Here is a 16,210-nt window from a genome sequence, read left to right as displayed (position 1 = left end):
AGGGCAGGCTCTGTGCCCCGCTGGGTCCTGAGTACTGAGCAGCTCACAGGTGACCTCGGAATAAATGATGAGCTGAAAAAGATGGTCTGGCTCAATCAGGGTGCCACAGGCTTTCACCCCAAACCCCGGCCATAGGGGAAGGAGCCATCTTAAAAGCTCGGGGTCATGGGCAAATGCCTGCCTGCTTCATCCAGTGGAATTCTCAGTTCCCATCAGCCCCATCCCTGGGACCCTTGAATTCCCTTCTCCTAGTGTAACAGACGTTCCGGGGGTGGGGTGGAAGGAAATGGAAGGAAAGAAGGTGCGCAGAACCCTCAGGTAGATTCCAGGTGGGTCTCGGCCCCCTGAGCCCTCAGATGCCACTGGAATGCACGTGTCATTCAGCTGCAGGCGAGACTTAAATTTCCTCGTGGCCACGTTTAAAATAGGAAAACGAGTTAACCCTTCTGGTTTCTTGGTTTTCTTTGTTTTTTTGTTTTGGCCGCACCGTGTGACATTCAGAATCTTAGTTCCCCCACCAGGCATCAAACCTGGGCCCCCACAGTGGAAGCATGGAGTCTTAACCACTGGACCACCAAGGAAGTCCCTGGCAAAGGTGATTTTATGGCGTGTTTTTTTAACCCGATGTAGCCAAAATATTACTGTTGCACTTTGCAATCAATATGAAAAGTTAGTCTGGTCTTTTTTTCTTTCTTTCTTTCTTTTTTTTTTGGGTACAGAGTCTGCACTATGGTATGTTTTGCCCTCCTGGAGCATCTCAGTTCAGACACCTCACATCTCCAGTGCTCAATGCCCCACGTGGCCAGAGGCTGCTCTGTCCTCTCCCAGCTGTCATCATGCCCACTGGGTCTCAGTGGGGACAGTCTTGCCCCCCTCAACCCAGGGGACACTGGTGTCTGGGGACATCTGTGGTCATCACGACTGAGGGGCTCCTAGCATCCAGTGGGTGGGGTCAGGGACGCAGCTGCAGCCGCGATGGCCCCACGGAGAGTGACCTGGCCCCCTTTTCAGCAGTGAAGGGAGGAAGCTGGCTTAGCCACGCCCCTCCCAGCATCTGCCTGCGTAGGAGGCCACAGCCCCCCAGGAGCAGAGGTCAGACCCTGGCTCTTCTGTGTCCAGGGCCGCCCTGGACATAGGAAACGCATCAGGTTTCCTGCGTCCAGAGTCCCGGACACAGTGTGGCAGGAGGCGTGTGGGCAGGGGGCGGCCCAGAATCTTCTGGAAGGCGGGGAGTCCGGAGAAATACGGGGAGCCGGCCCCCGGGGGTGGAGGTGTGTGCAGGGCAGGAAGCCCCAGGTCCGGGAGGCGGAACTCAGTGGACTCCGGGTTAACAGAGTTCAGCTCAGAGGAAGCTACCACAGGGTTTCCCAGAAAGCAGGGGTCGGGGCGGGTGGAGTGGGAGTGAGGAAGGGGAAGGGACCGTCTCAAAACGAAACCAGCAGGGGCCCTGTGGGTCTCGCCCCACTTCCCCGGGGCCGGGGCCCCCAGCTGACCAGGTGTGCGGGCCCCAGGCTGCCTGCCCGGAGGCCAGGTGGGTGGAGGACCTGGCTGGTCTGCCGTCCCCACGGCAACGACAGGGTGGCCCTGGAGGAGGAAGGAGGGCTCGGGGCGGGGGGAGGCCAGGCCCCATGGCAGCCTGAACAGAGGCTCAGGTTTCTGCCCAGGCTTCCCTGGGGACCGAGGGAGGGCCCGCAGAGGAGCACCTGGAGAACAAGAGAGAGGCTTCAGGTGAGGGAGGGACCGAGGCCCGCAGCTGCGTCTCCCCCCTGCCCCCATCCTCGGCCTGACACCCACCCCTGGGGGAGGCCACGCCCCCTAAAAGGGGGTCATCACGGACGAAATGAGATGGCTATTGCTGACCCTCAGGAAGGAGCAGACCCTCTCCTGAGCATCCTGAATCCCTTGCCCCTTCACCCTGGCTACACCCCATGAATTGGCCAGAACAGGTCACCCTGTCTTCCCTCCCCATCCCTGGTGACACGGGAACCCATGCAGAGGCTCCGATGCCAGGCCTCCCCCCATCTCCACGCCCTGCACGCTGGAGAGAGTCTACAGCCCTAGAGGCAGCGCCAGGTAGAAGGCCGTGCACTGGGCGTCCATGCTGAGAGCCCTTGGGCTGGAGGGGGCATCCCAGGCAGGGGAACCCGCGGTCCAGCAGAGCAGTGACCATTCCTAACGGGCCCGGAAGGGGTGCTCGGCTCAGAAGGGGGTCTGGTCTGCCTCCACGGTGCCTCGTGTTGACTGTTTAATTTCTGGGGATGCGGGGGCGGGACATAGGGGCTGGGGTGTTGGCTGCCTAACAGGTGAACCGAAGGCTGTGAACATGTCACACCTCACTGGCCTTGGATGCAGGACAAGGTGGTGGCCGAGTGGGGAGCCAGGTCTTCTGGATGGCCGGGATGGTGGCCGACCGCAAGCTGGTCAGTGACCTTGGATAAGCGGCTTTGGGAAGATGAGTTAGCAAAGAAGCAGGATGCTCAGAAAGGCCACCACAGGGGTCCAGGCCAGTCCCCACTGTGGCTGTCCTTTAGGGTCACACCAGCTAGCAGGGCATGGACACCCAGGGAAGCTGGCCTCAGGTTACAGATCCTCCTGCAAAAAGTCACAGAGAGGGACTTCCCTGGTTTCACAGTGGTTAAGAAACCGCCTGCCAATGCAGGGGACACGGGTTCCATCACTGCTCCAGGAAGATCCCACATGCTGTGGAGCAACTAAGCCCATGTGCCACAACTATTGAGCCCATGTGCCTCAACAACTAAAGTCTGCGCACCTAGAGCCCGTGCTCCACAACAAGCAAAGCCACCAAAATTAGAAGCGCATGCACCACAATGAAGAGTAGCCTGCGATGTCTGCAACTAGAGAAAGCCCGCGTGCAGCAACGAAGACGCAATGCAGCCAATACATACATAAATAAATAAATTTATTAAAAAAAAGTCACAGAGAGGGACTTCCCTGGTGGTCCAGCAGGTAAGACCCCATGCTCCCAATGTAGGGGACCTGGGTTCGAACCCTGGTCAGCGAACTAGATCCCACATGCATGCCACAACTAAGAAGTCCACGTGCCACAACTAAAGATTCTGCATCCACAGACAAAGATCCTGTGTGCTGCAAGTAAGATCTGGCACAGCCAAAATAAATAAATAATAATAATAATAATAAAATAAATATTAAAAAAAAAAGTCACAGAGAGAGTTGGGTCATGGGGCAGGGCAAGCCTTGGACTGGAGACCCCCCTATACCTTCCCCTTAGACCTATCACTCCACGAATACCCTTGTCCTGGTGGCCTGCCTCGGGTGGAGGTAAAGGCTGGCCCCTTATGTCCTGTCCCCATGTCCCCTCTTCTCCCAGAAGACCAAGCCCACCTGTCCCTGGGCACCTACCATCTGTTCTGACGCACTTCCTACTCTGCTCACCTGTGAGCCTCTACACACCCTTCTGTCTGCACCTGCCTAGTTCCTGCTACTTTATTTGTGGGTGTCTCTTGGGGATCTCCCCTACCACACTCACCTGCAAGTTCAAGTATAGGGTCAGCCCACTGCCCCCTGCCCAGGCACCCCTCCTTTCTCCTATAACAGCCTTGGATTTTGTGGTGGGGACCAATGAGGTTTCTAAGCACAGCCACCTCACCTCCCCCCACCCCTGATGCCTGTGGGGGGACCCAGGGGTCAGAGTCAGGGAGGTGGAGGGGGTAGGGGAAAGAGAAGAGGGAGGGGAAGGAGAGGGGGGAGGGGGAAGAGGGAGGAAGGAGAGGGGGAGGCAGTGCAAGTCTTTCACTCACTCTTGGCTCCCTCTCTTTGCACCTGCTGTTCCCTGTTCTGGAATCCCTCTTCCATTCCCCCCCACCCCCACCCCCAAGTCCTGCTCGAACTTCAGGCAGCCTTTCCCTTCCCCCTGCCAAGGGCCTCCAGACAACTGCCCCCCTCCATGTAAAACCCTCAGCAAAACCGCTCCTTTGACTTTCCCATCACCCATCTTCACAGCCTTGAACTTGGCAGTGGATTCTTCAACGTGACACACAGGCACAAGCAGCAAAAGAAAAAATGGATGAACTTGGACTTGATCAAAATTAAAACACTTGGGTACATCCAAGGCCACCCTCAGGAGAGTGAAGAGAAAGCCCACAGAGTGGGAGAAAGTATTTGCAAATCATTGTAGGGGAGATGCGGCTAGTGCCCAGAAGATATAAAGAATCCTTTCCCTACAACAAAGCAAAAAAAAAAAAAAAAATCCTTATAACTTAGCAACCAAAAGCAACCCCAATTTAAAAGCCAGGTATTTCCCCAAAGACGTTGTACAGGTGCCCAGTGAGCATGTGAGGAGCTGCTGGTGCTGGACCGGGTCTCCCCACACCTGGACTTGGGCTGGAGGAGGGGCGAGGCGGAGTGGACTCAGCCTCTACCCAGAGAAGCGGGGTCTCCCCGGGATGCGTGAAGCCCGAGGCTGCGCTGTCTCCTGCTTTCACCCCACATTAAAGAGCAGGAAGTGGCTCCGGAGTGACAGGAACGGGATCCTGGGTGACTCCCCTCCTCCCCCTCCCCTTCCTCCCCTGCCCAGGGGGCTCCCAGCCAAAGGGGAGGCGGGAAGCCAGGCACCGGTGCGAGGAAGCCGCCCCCTACCTGCCTTTTGAGGAAGCCCCGCCCCGCCCCGCCCTCCTCCCCTTCCTGCCGCTCCTCTGCCCTCCCCGCCCCTCCCCGCCTCGGCCTGCCCACCCCCAGCCCGGCTCTCCTCCTCCTTAAAAGGGAGGGGCCGTTTTCCGGGGCCGTGTTCCCAGTCTGCCGGCCCTGCTGCTGCTCCGTGCCGACCCCTGAGGTTCTGGGAACTTCTCAAACTCTCCCTTTTGAAGTTCTGGGTTCACAACTGGAGCCAACCTGGGTGGGGGTGGGGAAAGGGTTTCCCCAGCATCCAGCAACGATCCAGGGAGACCCGGTGCTGGGCCGCCCCTGGGGGGGGGTGGTCCCACTCTCTGTGCATCTCAGGCTGTGCTTCGTAATCCCCCCACCCCCATCCCCGCACAAAACTGGGATCCCCAGACGTCACGTAGGGTGGGTGGACATGCACTAAATGAACACCTACTTGGGTTCACACCTGCCGTCATTCACAGACGCCCAAAGTGGAGACACCCCCAGAGATCCCTCAGCGGAGGAATGCATAAGCAGGGTAAGGCACGACGTGGGTACTCGGTACGCAGGAGCATCCCTACTCGGTACACAGGAGCATCCCTCAGCCACGGAAAGGAGAGAAGCCCTGACGCGCTACCGCGTGGACGGACCCTGAGGACTCCATGCTCAGGGAGAGACGCAGACACAGGAGGACACACAGGGGGTGATTCCACGGATGGGAACCGTCCAGAACAGGCAGCTCCACAGACACAGAGAGTGGGTTCCTGGTTACCAGGGGCTGGGGAGGGGGTGGGGTGGTGCTAATAGAGACAGGGTTTCCTTTTGGGGGAATGAGAATGTGTTGACATTAGATAGTGGTGATGGTTACACAACACTGTGCATGTCCTGAAAACCAGTGAATTGCACACTTTAAGAGGGTGAACTGTAATGGTATGTGAATGATATCTCAATAAAGCTGTTATCCTGAAAACAAACCGCCCTGTCCCGTTGGCTCCTACACCTATCTTGCTGAGCTGTGTGTATGGGGCGGGGGGGAGGGTGTTTGTTTTTGGGATCTTAGTTTCCTGACCAGGGATCAAACCCCGGGCCCATGGTGGTGAAAGTCCACGTCCTAAGCGCCGGACCACCAGGGAATTCCCTGAGCTGTGTTCTTGACATCCCCAGGGGACTCACCCCCACGCTTTCCTCCAGTCTGGGGAGTCCTTTAACAGGCCCCGAGCGGGGTGCTGGGGAGAGGAGAATGGGCCCAGCTCCTGACATCATGTGGCTCTCAGCCAGGCCCAGAAGGCAGTGGATCTGTGGCCCGGGCTGTGGTCCCCCACCCTGCAGGAATAACAGCAGGAGTGAGAGGGACAAGGCCACGCCACTGTCCGGTGACAGGCAGGCCTGCTGGAAGGCACATGGAGCCAGCCCCATCTGCCGGGCCACGAGCCCCAAGCCACAGCAGGTGGCCTCAGGAGACACTGTCCCCCACACTCCCCACCCAGCCCTGACTTGGGCCACATGGAGCCTCCATCCTGGTGGTTTCTGGGCCAAGGGTCCCTGCTGGGTAAAGGCAGCCGACATCCTGTTCTGCCTTGGACCTTGCTCAGCCCCCTCCCAAAGGGGATGTTGTGGGACTGGCCCAAGTCAGCGTTCAGCAGGGCTTTGATCTTCCCAGTATCTCATGGGGCGGATGTGATCCCCGGCCCCACTTGGACAGGAGGCCGGGGGTGTAGGGAAGGAGCCCAGGAGGAGAAGGTGGCTCGCCCTGCCCAAGGTCACGCAGAGAGAACTTGCCCTTGACCCCTTGATCTTGACTCTGAGAATCCACAGGCCAGAGGAAGATCAGGAGAGGGAGCAGCCAGCAGGTGGTAGCCCCGCAGGACAGGGCAGAAGCTGACCCTGCACCTGACACAGCCGCCCTCCCTCTCTGCCCCTCTTCTCTTCTCTGTCTCTATCTCTCTTCTTTCTCTCCCCGAAAGTGAAACCAGTGACACCAAAGTGAAACTGAAGCTACTGCCTCGCAGCCAAGCCGGGCCAAGGGAAAGAGAGGGCGAGCGGCGACTCCTCTGGCCAGCCCACGTGGCAGGCAGCAGGACGGAGGGAGGAGTCGCTTCTTAAATTGCGGTGATTTTAAAAAAAGAAAGATCCGAGGGGGAGGTCTGGCCGACCAGAAAGGCTGCCACGTTCTCCTCTTCTGTTCTTCCACTGGCTTCCCTGGCTGTGGTTCCCTCCACTCTGCAGGCTCCCCCCAGAGATGCCATCTTGTCGAAGGCCCTGGGGGGGGGGGGGCGGGGGCGCGGGGCGGGGGTGGTTGGGGTGTAGGAGACAGGACAGGCCTGGTTCACTTGGGGTCCCTTGGATGAAGCTGACCCACAGACACCATCTCCACTGAGTGTCCAGCCTCAGGCCCCTTGCACAGATAAAAAGTCAAGCCCCCCCCCTCCCCGCCCTCCTCCTCCCCCTCCCCCTCCCCAGCGTGGAGACAGAATGCCCGCGGCAGTGTGGGGGTGGGGGTGGGGAGGAGGCTTTTCGGGAGGAGTTGGTGGGGGGCAGGGCAGCGGGCAGGCTCAAGTGCTGGGACTGGGCCACCGGTCCAGCGGGGGCCATCGCGCAGTGGTTTTCCTCCTCTGCATAGCAGAGAGGAAGAAGCACACAGGCATGTTAGATCCAGGCTGCTCCCTCCCCGCCCCGCACCCCCCAGTCCACTGTGGACCTTTGGGACCACGCATTCCCTGGGGTGGGGCCGTCCTGGGCACTCTGGGGTGTTGAGTGGCACCCCTTCCCCCGCCCACTCCAGGTCCAGAACATCCTCCCCATAGGACAACCACAGTTGTCCCCAAGGAGTGGAGAAATCACACCCCTCCCCCCCACCAATGTGACCCCCTACCCTAAACAAATTCCCAGTGGGTGGGGGCCGGCTGCGGAAAGAGTGGCAGAGACAGAACTCTGGGCCGGACCCCAAAGGCAGGCAGGCTGGCCCCCCTGCGGTGGAGCACTCCTTCGAGGTCCTGCGAGGCCCCTGGAAGCTGTCATCCAGCCTGGACCTGGGGGGCTGGGTCCAGGAGACCAGCGCTCAGGTGGAGAGAGGAGCCGGGGGCTGGCCGGAGACTGGGAGCTTCGGGCTGGAAAGGCCCATTGCACAGACGGGAATCCTGAGGGGTGGGGGAGGGAGGGACCGCAGCGCCAGGTCCGTCCAGCCTCTTCCACCTCTGGCGGAGTCTAAGCCGCCTCACCAGGTACGCGCGGACCAGCCATCGCCCCACCCTCTGCGGCTTAGAAAACGTTTCTCCATGATGCTGGGGGCTGTCCGTGCAGCTGCTGAAGAATTTCGATACTTGCACACCTGGTTTGGCCACCCCGGGGCTGTGCTGGTTAAATGTTAGCTCGTCTGGGAGGGGCCCCGGGGACCTGGGAGGAGCCGGGATGGGAGGAGGCGTCCACCCACCAGGGAACCAGGGGCTTCCGGCGCCTCACCTGGCTTGCCCTGCACCCGGGCACCAGTTCCGGGTTGATGGGGCACGCAGGGCAGGCGAAGTCCCTGCCCACAAAAGCAGCGGTGTGCCCCTGAGTGGTCACGGCAGGGCTCGAAGCGTCCAGAAGCTGAGCTGGGAGCCATTTGTCTCTGTACTTGCGGCTGGTGGCTCTCACGTTCTTTTCTTTCCAGTGTCGTCACTTGCCAAAATAAAAAGGCTGTGCTCTGTTAAGCTGGACCCCAAAATAGTTCCTTTTGGATTTTTTTTAGGCTTTTTTTTTTAAACAGACCCTGAATTTCTTTTTTATTGTAGTAAAATATATGCAAAAGTTACCATCTTTAACATTTTTAAGTGCACAGCTCAGTGGTTTTAAGTACATTCACATTGTTGTGCAAACATCAGAACTTTCTCTTCTTCCCAAACTGGAACTCTGTCCCCATGAAACACTGACTCCCCAGCCCCTCCCCCAGCTCCTGGCCCCCACCATCTACTCCCTGTCTCTGTGGATCTGACTCCTCTAGGGACCTCCTGGGAGTGGAGTCAGACAGTGTCTGTCCTTCTGTGTCTGGCTTCTCTCACTGAGCATCACGTCCCCAAGGTCCATCCCTGTTGTAGCGGGTGTCAGAATCTCCTTCCTTGTTGAGGTTGAATCATATTCCACTGTGTGGAGGGACCACATGTTGTTTAACCATCATCTGTCCATTTGGTTACTGTGAATAACGGTGCTATGGACACAGGTGTGCAAACACCTGCACAGTTTTAGGAATCGAACTTTGCTCTGGATTCTCTGACTTAGGCCTCCACAGCCCTGTCAGCCCTTTGACCGAATGAGTCTGATGGAAAGACCCCCCCCACACACACCCAAGGCTTCCAGGAGGTTCTCCTGATACTGTGCTCATCTGCCCCCCTGGAGTAGTGTACCCCATGTAGACAGAGCCCAGTACTCTGTGCCAGGCAGTGAGAGGAAACTCAGGTAGGACCAGGACCAGGTGTGACATCCCTTCCTCCCTTGGGAACGCCCCAGAATCAATTCCACCTTCCACCCATAAGCCCTACAGAGGACTCCTGCAAGCCAGGCCCGGCTATCAGTCCGTCCATCTTTTCCTTGTGTGACCCGGCTCCCTGTCTGCTTTCAGCATGCTGGTCTCATCTCCAGAATGGTTTGGTAAGACCACCACCTCCCTTGAGCTGAGCGCTAGACCTCTATTAATGTGGCCTGCAATCACATTAGCTTTTTCAGAATCCCAGCTGCACTATTAATTGCCTGGTTTGTCCATACAAACTTGTGGTGGGCAGAATAATGGTCTCCCAGAGACATCTGCATCCTAATCCCTGGAACCTATGAAGATGCTCCCTTACATGGTCAAAGGGACTCTGCACATGGTATTAAATTGAGGCCCCTGACAAGGGAGATTACCCTGGATTCCCTGGGGGGCCCAGTGTCATCACAAGGTCCTTATAAGAAGGAGGCAGGAGGGTCAAGGCAGAGAGAGACGGGAGACGCTGCGCTGCTGACTGTGAGGAGGGAGGAAGGAGCTGCGAGCCAGGGATACGGCGCCTCTAGAAGCTGGAAAAGGCGAGAGCCGATGCTCCCCTGGAGCCTCCAGAAGGACCAGCGTAAGACCCATTTTGGACTTCTGATCTCTAGAAATGTAAGAAAATTAAATTGTGTTGTTTTCAGTCACTACACTTATGGTAATCTCTTACAGTCGCCCTAGGAAACTCATACAAAACCCTCATGGGATATTCTAACTGGTGCAATTACCTTTATTATTATTTTTTTTTTCATTTTAGAAAAGCAGTATATATTAAATGAAGAAAAACTCAACTATTCAGAGAGGCAAAAAAGTCACCCTTGTCCCACCACCTAGAGAGAAGCACTGTTAATACCTCAGTGTGAACACAGAGTATACATGTGTGTATTTTTAAGAATAACGGGACCTTTTATTTTTATTTTAAAATTTATTTTATTTTATTTGCCCACACGGCACAGGTATGGATCTTAGTTCCCCAACCAGGGATCGAACCTGTGCCCCCTGCAGTGGAAGCACAGAGTCCTAACCACTGCACCGCCAGGGAAGTCCCTACCCCAGAATAATGGGACCTTTTAAATGTACTGGTTTATAACCCCCTTTTCTAGTTACTATAGCTTGACCTTCTCAAAATATCTTCTTTGGATAAATTTCTAGATACGGAATCTCTGGGCTATGCATATTTTTAGGAGTTTTTGGTCAAGCAACTTTTTTTCGGGTGTTTTAATTTCTGTCTTTATAAAATTAAGGTATAGGCTAGGGGCTTCCCTGGTGACGCAGTGGTTAAGAATCCACCTGCCAATGCAGGGGACACGGGTTCAATCCCTGCTCCAGGAAGATCCCACCTGCCTCGGAGCAACTAAGCCCATGCGCCACAGCTACTGAGCCCACGTGCTGCAAGGTCTGAAGCCCGCACACCTACAGCCTGTGCTCTGCAACAAGAGAAGCCACCACAATGAGAAGCCCGCGCACCGCAATGAAGAGTAGCCCCCGCTCGCCACAACGAGATAAAGCCCGTGCGCAGCAACGAAGACCCAATGCAGCCAAACATAAATAAATAAACAAATGTTAAATAATAATAATAATAATAATAAAGTCCAAAGCACTTGCCTGGCCTGCAGGTGCCCGTTCACGGCCCTCTGAATCTGCTGCTCCAGCCGCACCGGCCTCCCGGCTGATCCTCGGTCATGAAGAGCAGTCCCACCCTGTACCCTTGACCCTCAGGCCTGGGATGCCCCCCACCATATCCTCATTCAGATCTCTGCTCAATACCACCTCCTTTGAAGAATTCTCCCTGATGACCATTTCAATAACAGAACTAGCCCCTAGACAAACCCAGCCATGGTCTGATTCCACGGGGTCCCCTGCCTTTTGCCGTCTTTGGGCTATTCTACAACTGGGTACGTGTAGAAAACTGATACTTACGACAATGATACTTTTTTGTTTGTTTGTTTCATTTATTGATTCATTCATTTATTTAGGCCCTGCTGCTCTGCTTGTGGGACCTCAGATCCCTGACCAGGGATGGAACCAGGGGCCCCGGCAGTGAAAGCGCCAAGTCCTAACCACTGGACCGCCAGGGAATTCCCTGGCAATGATTCTTGCCCAGAGAAAAACAAATTAATCGTGCACAACCACGTTTGGTTTCTGTCTGTAATTCTTTCCAGCACTGCTCACCTGTCTCTACATAAATGTTTTTCGGATTTTCCTTTGAACCCATTGTAACATCTTGCTGGATCCTTCATTAATGAATGAATGAAATAAAGTCTTTTGACACATGTTCATTTAAAAACAGTTAGCCCCCGGGCCTCAGTCACTGTCTCTGCAGTTACTCACTGCTAATTGTCTGAAATTATTTTACTTATGTGTCTATTTTTCTTATTATCAGTATTCTCCACTAGAATGTAAGATGGAGATCAGGGACTTGGCCCATGGGAGGCGCTAAGGGTTGGCTAAGTGGGTTTCCAGGCAGACCAACCGCTGAGCAGAATGTTCTAGAGATGGCATGAGGTCCACATCAAGCTCAGTGACCCCGTGGGTTTTGTTTTGTTTTGTTTTGTTTCATTCACTTATTTTTTGAAGATGGTTGCAGCGACTCTACTTCATAAACTACATTATTCAAATTCTAGGCAGATTAAAAAAATTTTTTTTATTGGATATGGTTGCTTTACAATATTGTGTTAGTTTCTGCTGTACCGCAAAGTGAATCAGCTCTACGTATACATATATCCTCTCTTTTTTGGATTTCCTTCCCATTTAAGTTACCACAGAGCACTGAGTAGCGTTCCCTGTGCTCTATAGCAGGTTCTCAATAGTTTTCTATTTTTTAAATATTTATTATTTATTTTATTTAGGTTCCACTGGGTCTTAGTTGTGACATACGGGCTCCTTATTTGTGGCATGAGAACTCTTAGTTGCGGCATGGGGGATCTAGTTCCCTGACCAGGGATCGAACCTGAGCCCCCTGCATTGGGAGTGCTGAGTCTTAAGCACTGCGCCACCAGGGAAGTCCAGAAGATTGCTTTTAAGAAACTCCAGTTTCACGCACGGGAGCCTTATGGGTTCAGACAGCCATCCCCATAGGCTGTGGGTGAGCTGAGGTCTGGGATGGAGGAATGGCCCCCTCCCCCTTGCTCAGAGCTCACTTTGCCCTGAGATTCTCCTCCCCATCTTCCCCCAGGAGGGAGCAAAGTCTTAGCAACTCAACCTGTATCATCCGAGAAGTTCCCTAGATGGCAGGTAACATCCCCACTTGAAAACCTTTACAACGCAGGAAACCTGAACTCCGGTCCCCCTTCCAAGCTCAGCACCCGTATGACCTTCTGTAGTAACTGAGATACCCTCTCTTAAAATATCCTAGGTATTTGGAAGCTTAAATGAGATAACAAAGATGTAGGAATTCTGTCAGCTGCAAAACGTTCCTCAGTCAACAAGTAAAGCTATTGTGGGACGTCCCTGGTGGTCCAGTGGTTAAGAATCTGCCTTCCAATGCAGGGGACTCGGGGTCGATCCCTGGTCAGGCAACTAAGATCCCACATGCCGAGAGGCAACTAAGCCTGTGCACCGCAACTACTGAGCCTGCGCCCCGCAACTGGAGAGAAGCCCACGCGATGCAACAAAAAATCCCGCATGCCGCAGTGAAGATCCTGTTGTGCCATAACTAAGACCCAATGTAGCCAAATAAATAAATAAATATTTTTAAAAAGTAAAACTATTGTAAACCAACTACTTCAATAAAAAAGTAATTATATGTATGTATATAGTTTATTGAGATAAAATACATGCTATACAATTCACCCTTTAAGGTGCGTAATGCAGTGGTTTCTAGCCTAGTCACAGAGTTGTGCAACCATGGCCACTATCTAATCCCAGGACATTTCATTACCCCAAAAAGAAACTTCATGTCTATTGGTGCCCCACCCCTGCATTCTCCCCAACTCCTCCCAGCTCCAGGCATCCAATGACCCACTTTCTGTCTCTGGATTTGCCTGTTCTGGGCATTTCATATAAATGGAATCATGGACTCTGTGGCCTTTTGTGTCTGGTTTGTTTCACTGAGCACCATGTTTTCAAGGTTCATGCACATTGTAGCCTCCGTGCTTCACTCCTTTTCAAGGCTGAATAATATTCTATTGCATGGATGGACCATTTGATTTCTCCACTAATCAGTTGAGGGGCATCTGAACTGTTTCTACTTTTGCCTGTTAGAAACAATGCTGTCGTGGATATTCGTGTTGTCATTTCTCTTGGGTAGAGACGTGTAGGAGTGGAATTGCTGGATCATAGGGTAACTCTGTTTTCACCATTTGAGAAACTGCCAGACTGTTTTGCACAGCAGCTGTAACATTTTACATTCCCACCAGCCACCGTGTGAGGGTTCCAGTTTCTCCCTATTCTCATCAACACTTGTTATGATCTATCTTGTTGATTCTAGCCACCCCAGCAGGGGTGAAGTGGTGTCTCCTTGTGGTTTTGATTTGCATTTCCCTAATGACTAATGATGTTGGGTAACTTTTCAAGGGCTTGATTGGTTATTTATAATCTTTTTTTTGAGAAATGTCTATTCAAATCTTTTGCCCATTAAAGAAACATTGGTAGTGTTTTTATTGTTGAGTTTAAGGTTTCTTTATATATCCTACTGCGTAATAGACCTTTATCAGATCTATGATTTGCAAATATTTTCTCCCATCCTGTGGGTTTTTCTTTCACTTTCTCAGTAGTGTTCTTTGAAGCACATAGGTTAAGTGATGTGTTATTTTAGAAGTATTTTTTACTATAAGTAATAAATGCATGATACAAAATTCAAAAGATCAAAGAGAGTGAACAGAAGCTCCCTCACTCTGCTCCCCATCCCAGAAGCAACCCCTGTTTATGGTGACAAGAATTACCAGTTCAAAGTATTATATAACTTTGCAGCCTGGCCCATATAACTCGAATTCAAGTCGCCCCACTCGATGCTGTTTGTCTTTGGCAAGTTTCTTACCCTCTCTGTGTCTCTTGTGTCTTCATCGTGTACATCAGGGATGATAACCCCTGTTCCACAGATGGACTAAAATAACACACAAAGGTGGAACTCAGAAAATGAGAGCTGGTGTTATTACTCACCTAGAACAAACCTGTTTGAGGCAAGTTTCAAGTATTTATCAGTTTCTGTATTGTTTTATTGCTGTGATGAAGTTGGTTCTGATACATTCCAAGAACTCTTTAGCCAAGCATCTTAGAGGGGTCTATCAATGAGGTAAAAAAATAAAATAAAATAAAAAAAGGCTTAGTGTGTGTGAATTTTTCACCTTTGGAAATGTGGGTTTCATCTCTACCTTGGCCATGAAGGGGGGCGGGGGGGCAGGGGGTATGGCCCAAATATCAATAATAATAATAATGACAGCAACAACATAGTCACATCTGTCCTGTGTTGAGGACTTCCCACCAGCAGGCACTGTGCTGTTTAAGGTTGTTACATGTACCATCTTGTTTCTCCTTGGTCACAACCCTCAGAAGTCTCTACCATCATTCTTTTTTAATTTTTTAATTAAAAAAACTTATTTTTATTTTTATTATTTTTTTTGGCTGTGCTGCGGCGTGCAGGGATCTTAGTTCCCTACCCAGGGATCGAACCCGTGCCCCCTGAAGTGGAAGCATGGGGTCTTAACTACTGGACTGCCAGGGAAGTCCTTCTACCATTATTCTTTACAGAGGTGTCCGAGAATCAGAGAGGTTAAGTAAGCTGCCCAAGGTCACACAGCAACTCAATCTTTTATACTTTATTAGGTTTTCTAGTAGTATTTACTTGGGTATCTTTTGAAGGGGAGGGGAGGGGGTGGGACTGAGGAGTGGGGGTCAGGACAAAGCTTTGCTCCCCTCCCTCTCTTCACTGCAGGGGTAGGAGTGGGCACAGGGTAGGGGTATGCCATCCCAGCATTTCCTGAAGGACCTGCCCACAGTCCCTCCGGCAGGGTCCAGAGCCAGGTAAAGCTGGATTCGACATCCATGGTCACTGTCCCTTTCTGGGTCTCCATTTCCTCAAATGTAAGATGGAAATCATATAATCCCTGCTTTTTCCCAAGGCCTGATAAGGATTAGATTCAATGCCAATCTTACATATGAGTTCCCTGCCTCTTCTGAGTCAGGTTATCAACTGCAGAGAAGGGTGCCAGATATCTGAGGCTGGGCGGTACAAGGGGGGACCCTGAGTCACCCCTGCTCTGGCTGAGTGGGTGGAGCTTGGGGGGATGCCAAATAAGACCATTTAGGACTAAGGCCTGAGCTTCAGGTATCTACAGAGCCCAAGTTCAATATTATCCTGGGACCTGCAAATTGTGTTTCTGCTTGGCCCTTCTCGTCCCAAGGCTGATGGCAGGGTGGTTTAAGGAAGGAAGAGGGCTTGTATCCCAGGCAGGGTCGTTAGAGCAAAGTCCTCGGGTTCCGCCCTCACGCTGGACGCCTGTGGCCCCTCCCTCACTCCCTTTGCACCTACCCCGGGGCTGGTTTCGGGCTGCAAGTCCTGGGGCTGTCACTTCCCTTTTGGGGGCCTCCCGGGTTTCCCCTTGAAGCCAAATTATTATTACAAAAGCCAATTCAACCCGTTTGGGAGTTGAAAGGCGCTTTTAATACATGTGCGAAGAGGCAGTAAAGTGCAGGAGGTTGGGGTGGGGGGGGGGGGGGAGGAAAGCTTTGAAGTCAGAGAAGGACAGACGGTATGCCTTTCACCCACGGCAGTGGAAGTTTCCTGCCTGTAAGGTAATGGTGGTAAAAATGATAATACCAGTAAATAATCACGATCATGGCATTAGATGTTAGAATGGAGGTAAACAGGACCCCGGACAGAGCCAGCCACCCGAGAAGCGCTCAGCAAACCACAGCTACGAAGCAGGTGCCAGCCCTCTCTGATCAAGGGAATGAGGAAGGGGAAACTGAGGCTCAGAGCCCCCCAGGCGGCTGGTCCCGCCAGCCAGCCCTCCCCCGGCGCCTACTGTGTGCAGCGGGCAGCCGGCCGGGCCCGGGTCAGGCTGTTCTCACCGCTCGTCCCCTCCTCCCCCTCCCCCGTCCCCCGCCGGACCTCTCCCACGACCGGGGAGGAAGTGGGAGAAATGGACAGGGGAA

The sequence above is a fragment of the Hippopotamus amphibius genome, chromosome 15 (assembly GCF_030028045.1).
Source record: "Hippopotamus amphibius kiboko isolate mHipAmp2 chromosome 15, mHipAmp2.hap2, whole genome shotgun sequence".
NCBI lineage: Eukaryota > Metazoa > Chordata > Mammalia > Artiodactyla > Hippopotamidae > Hippopotamus > Hippopotamus amphibius.
Note: the sequence above shows the minus strand (reverse complement) of the source record.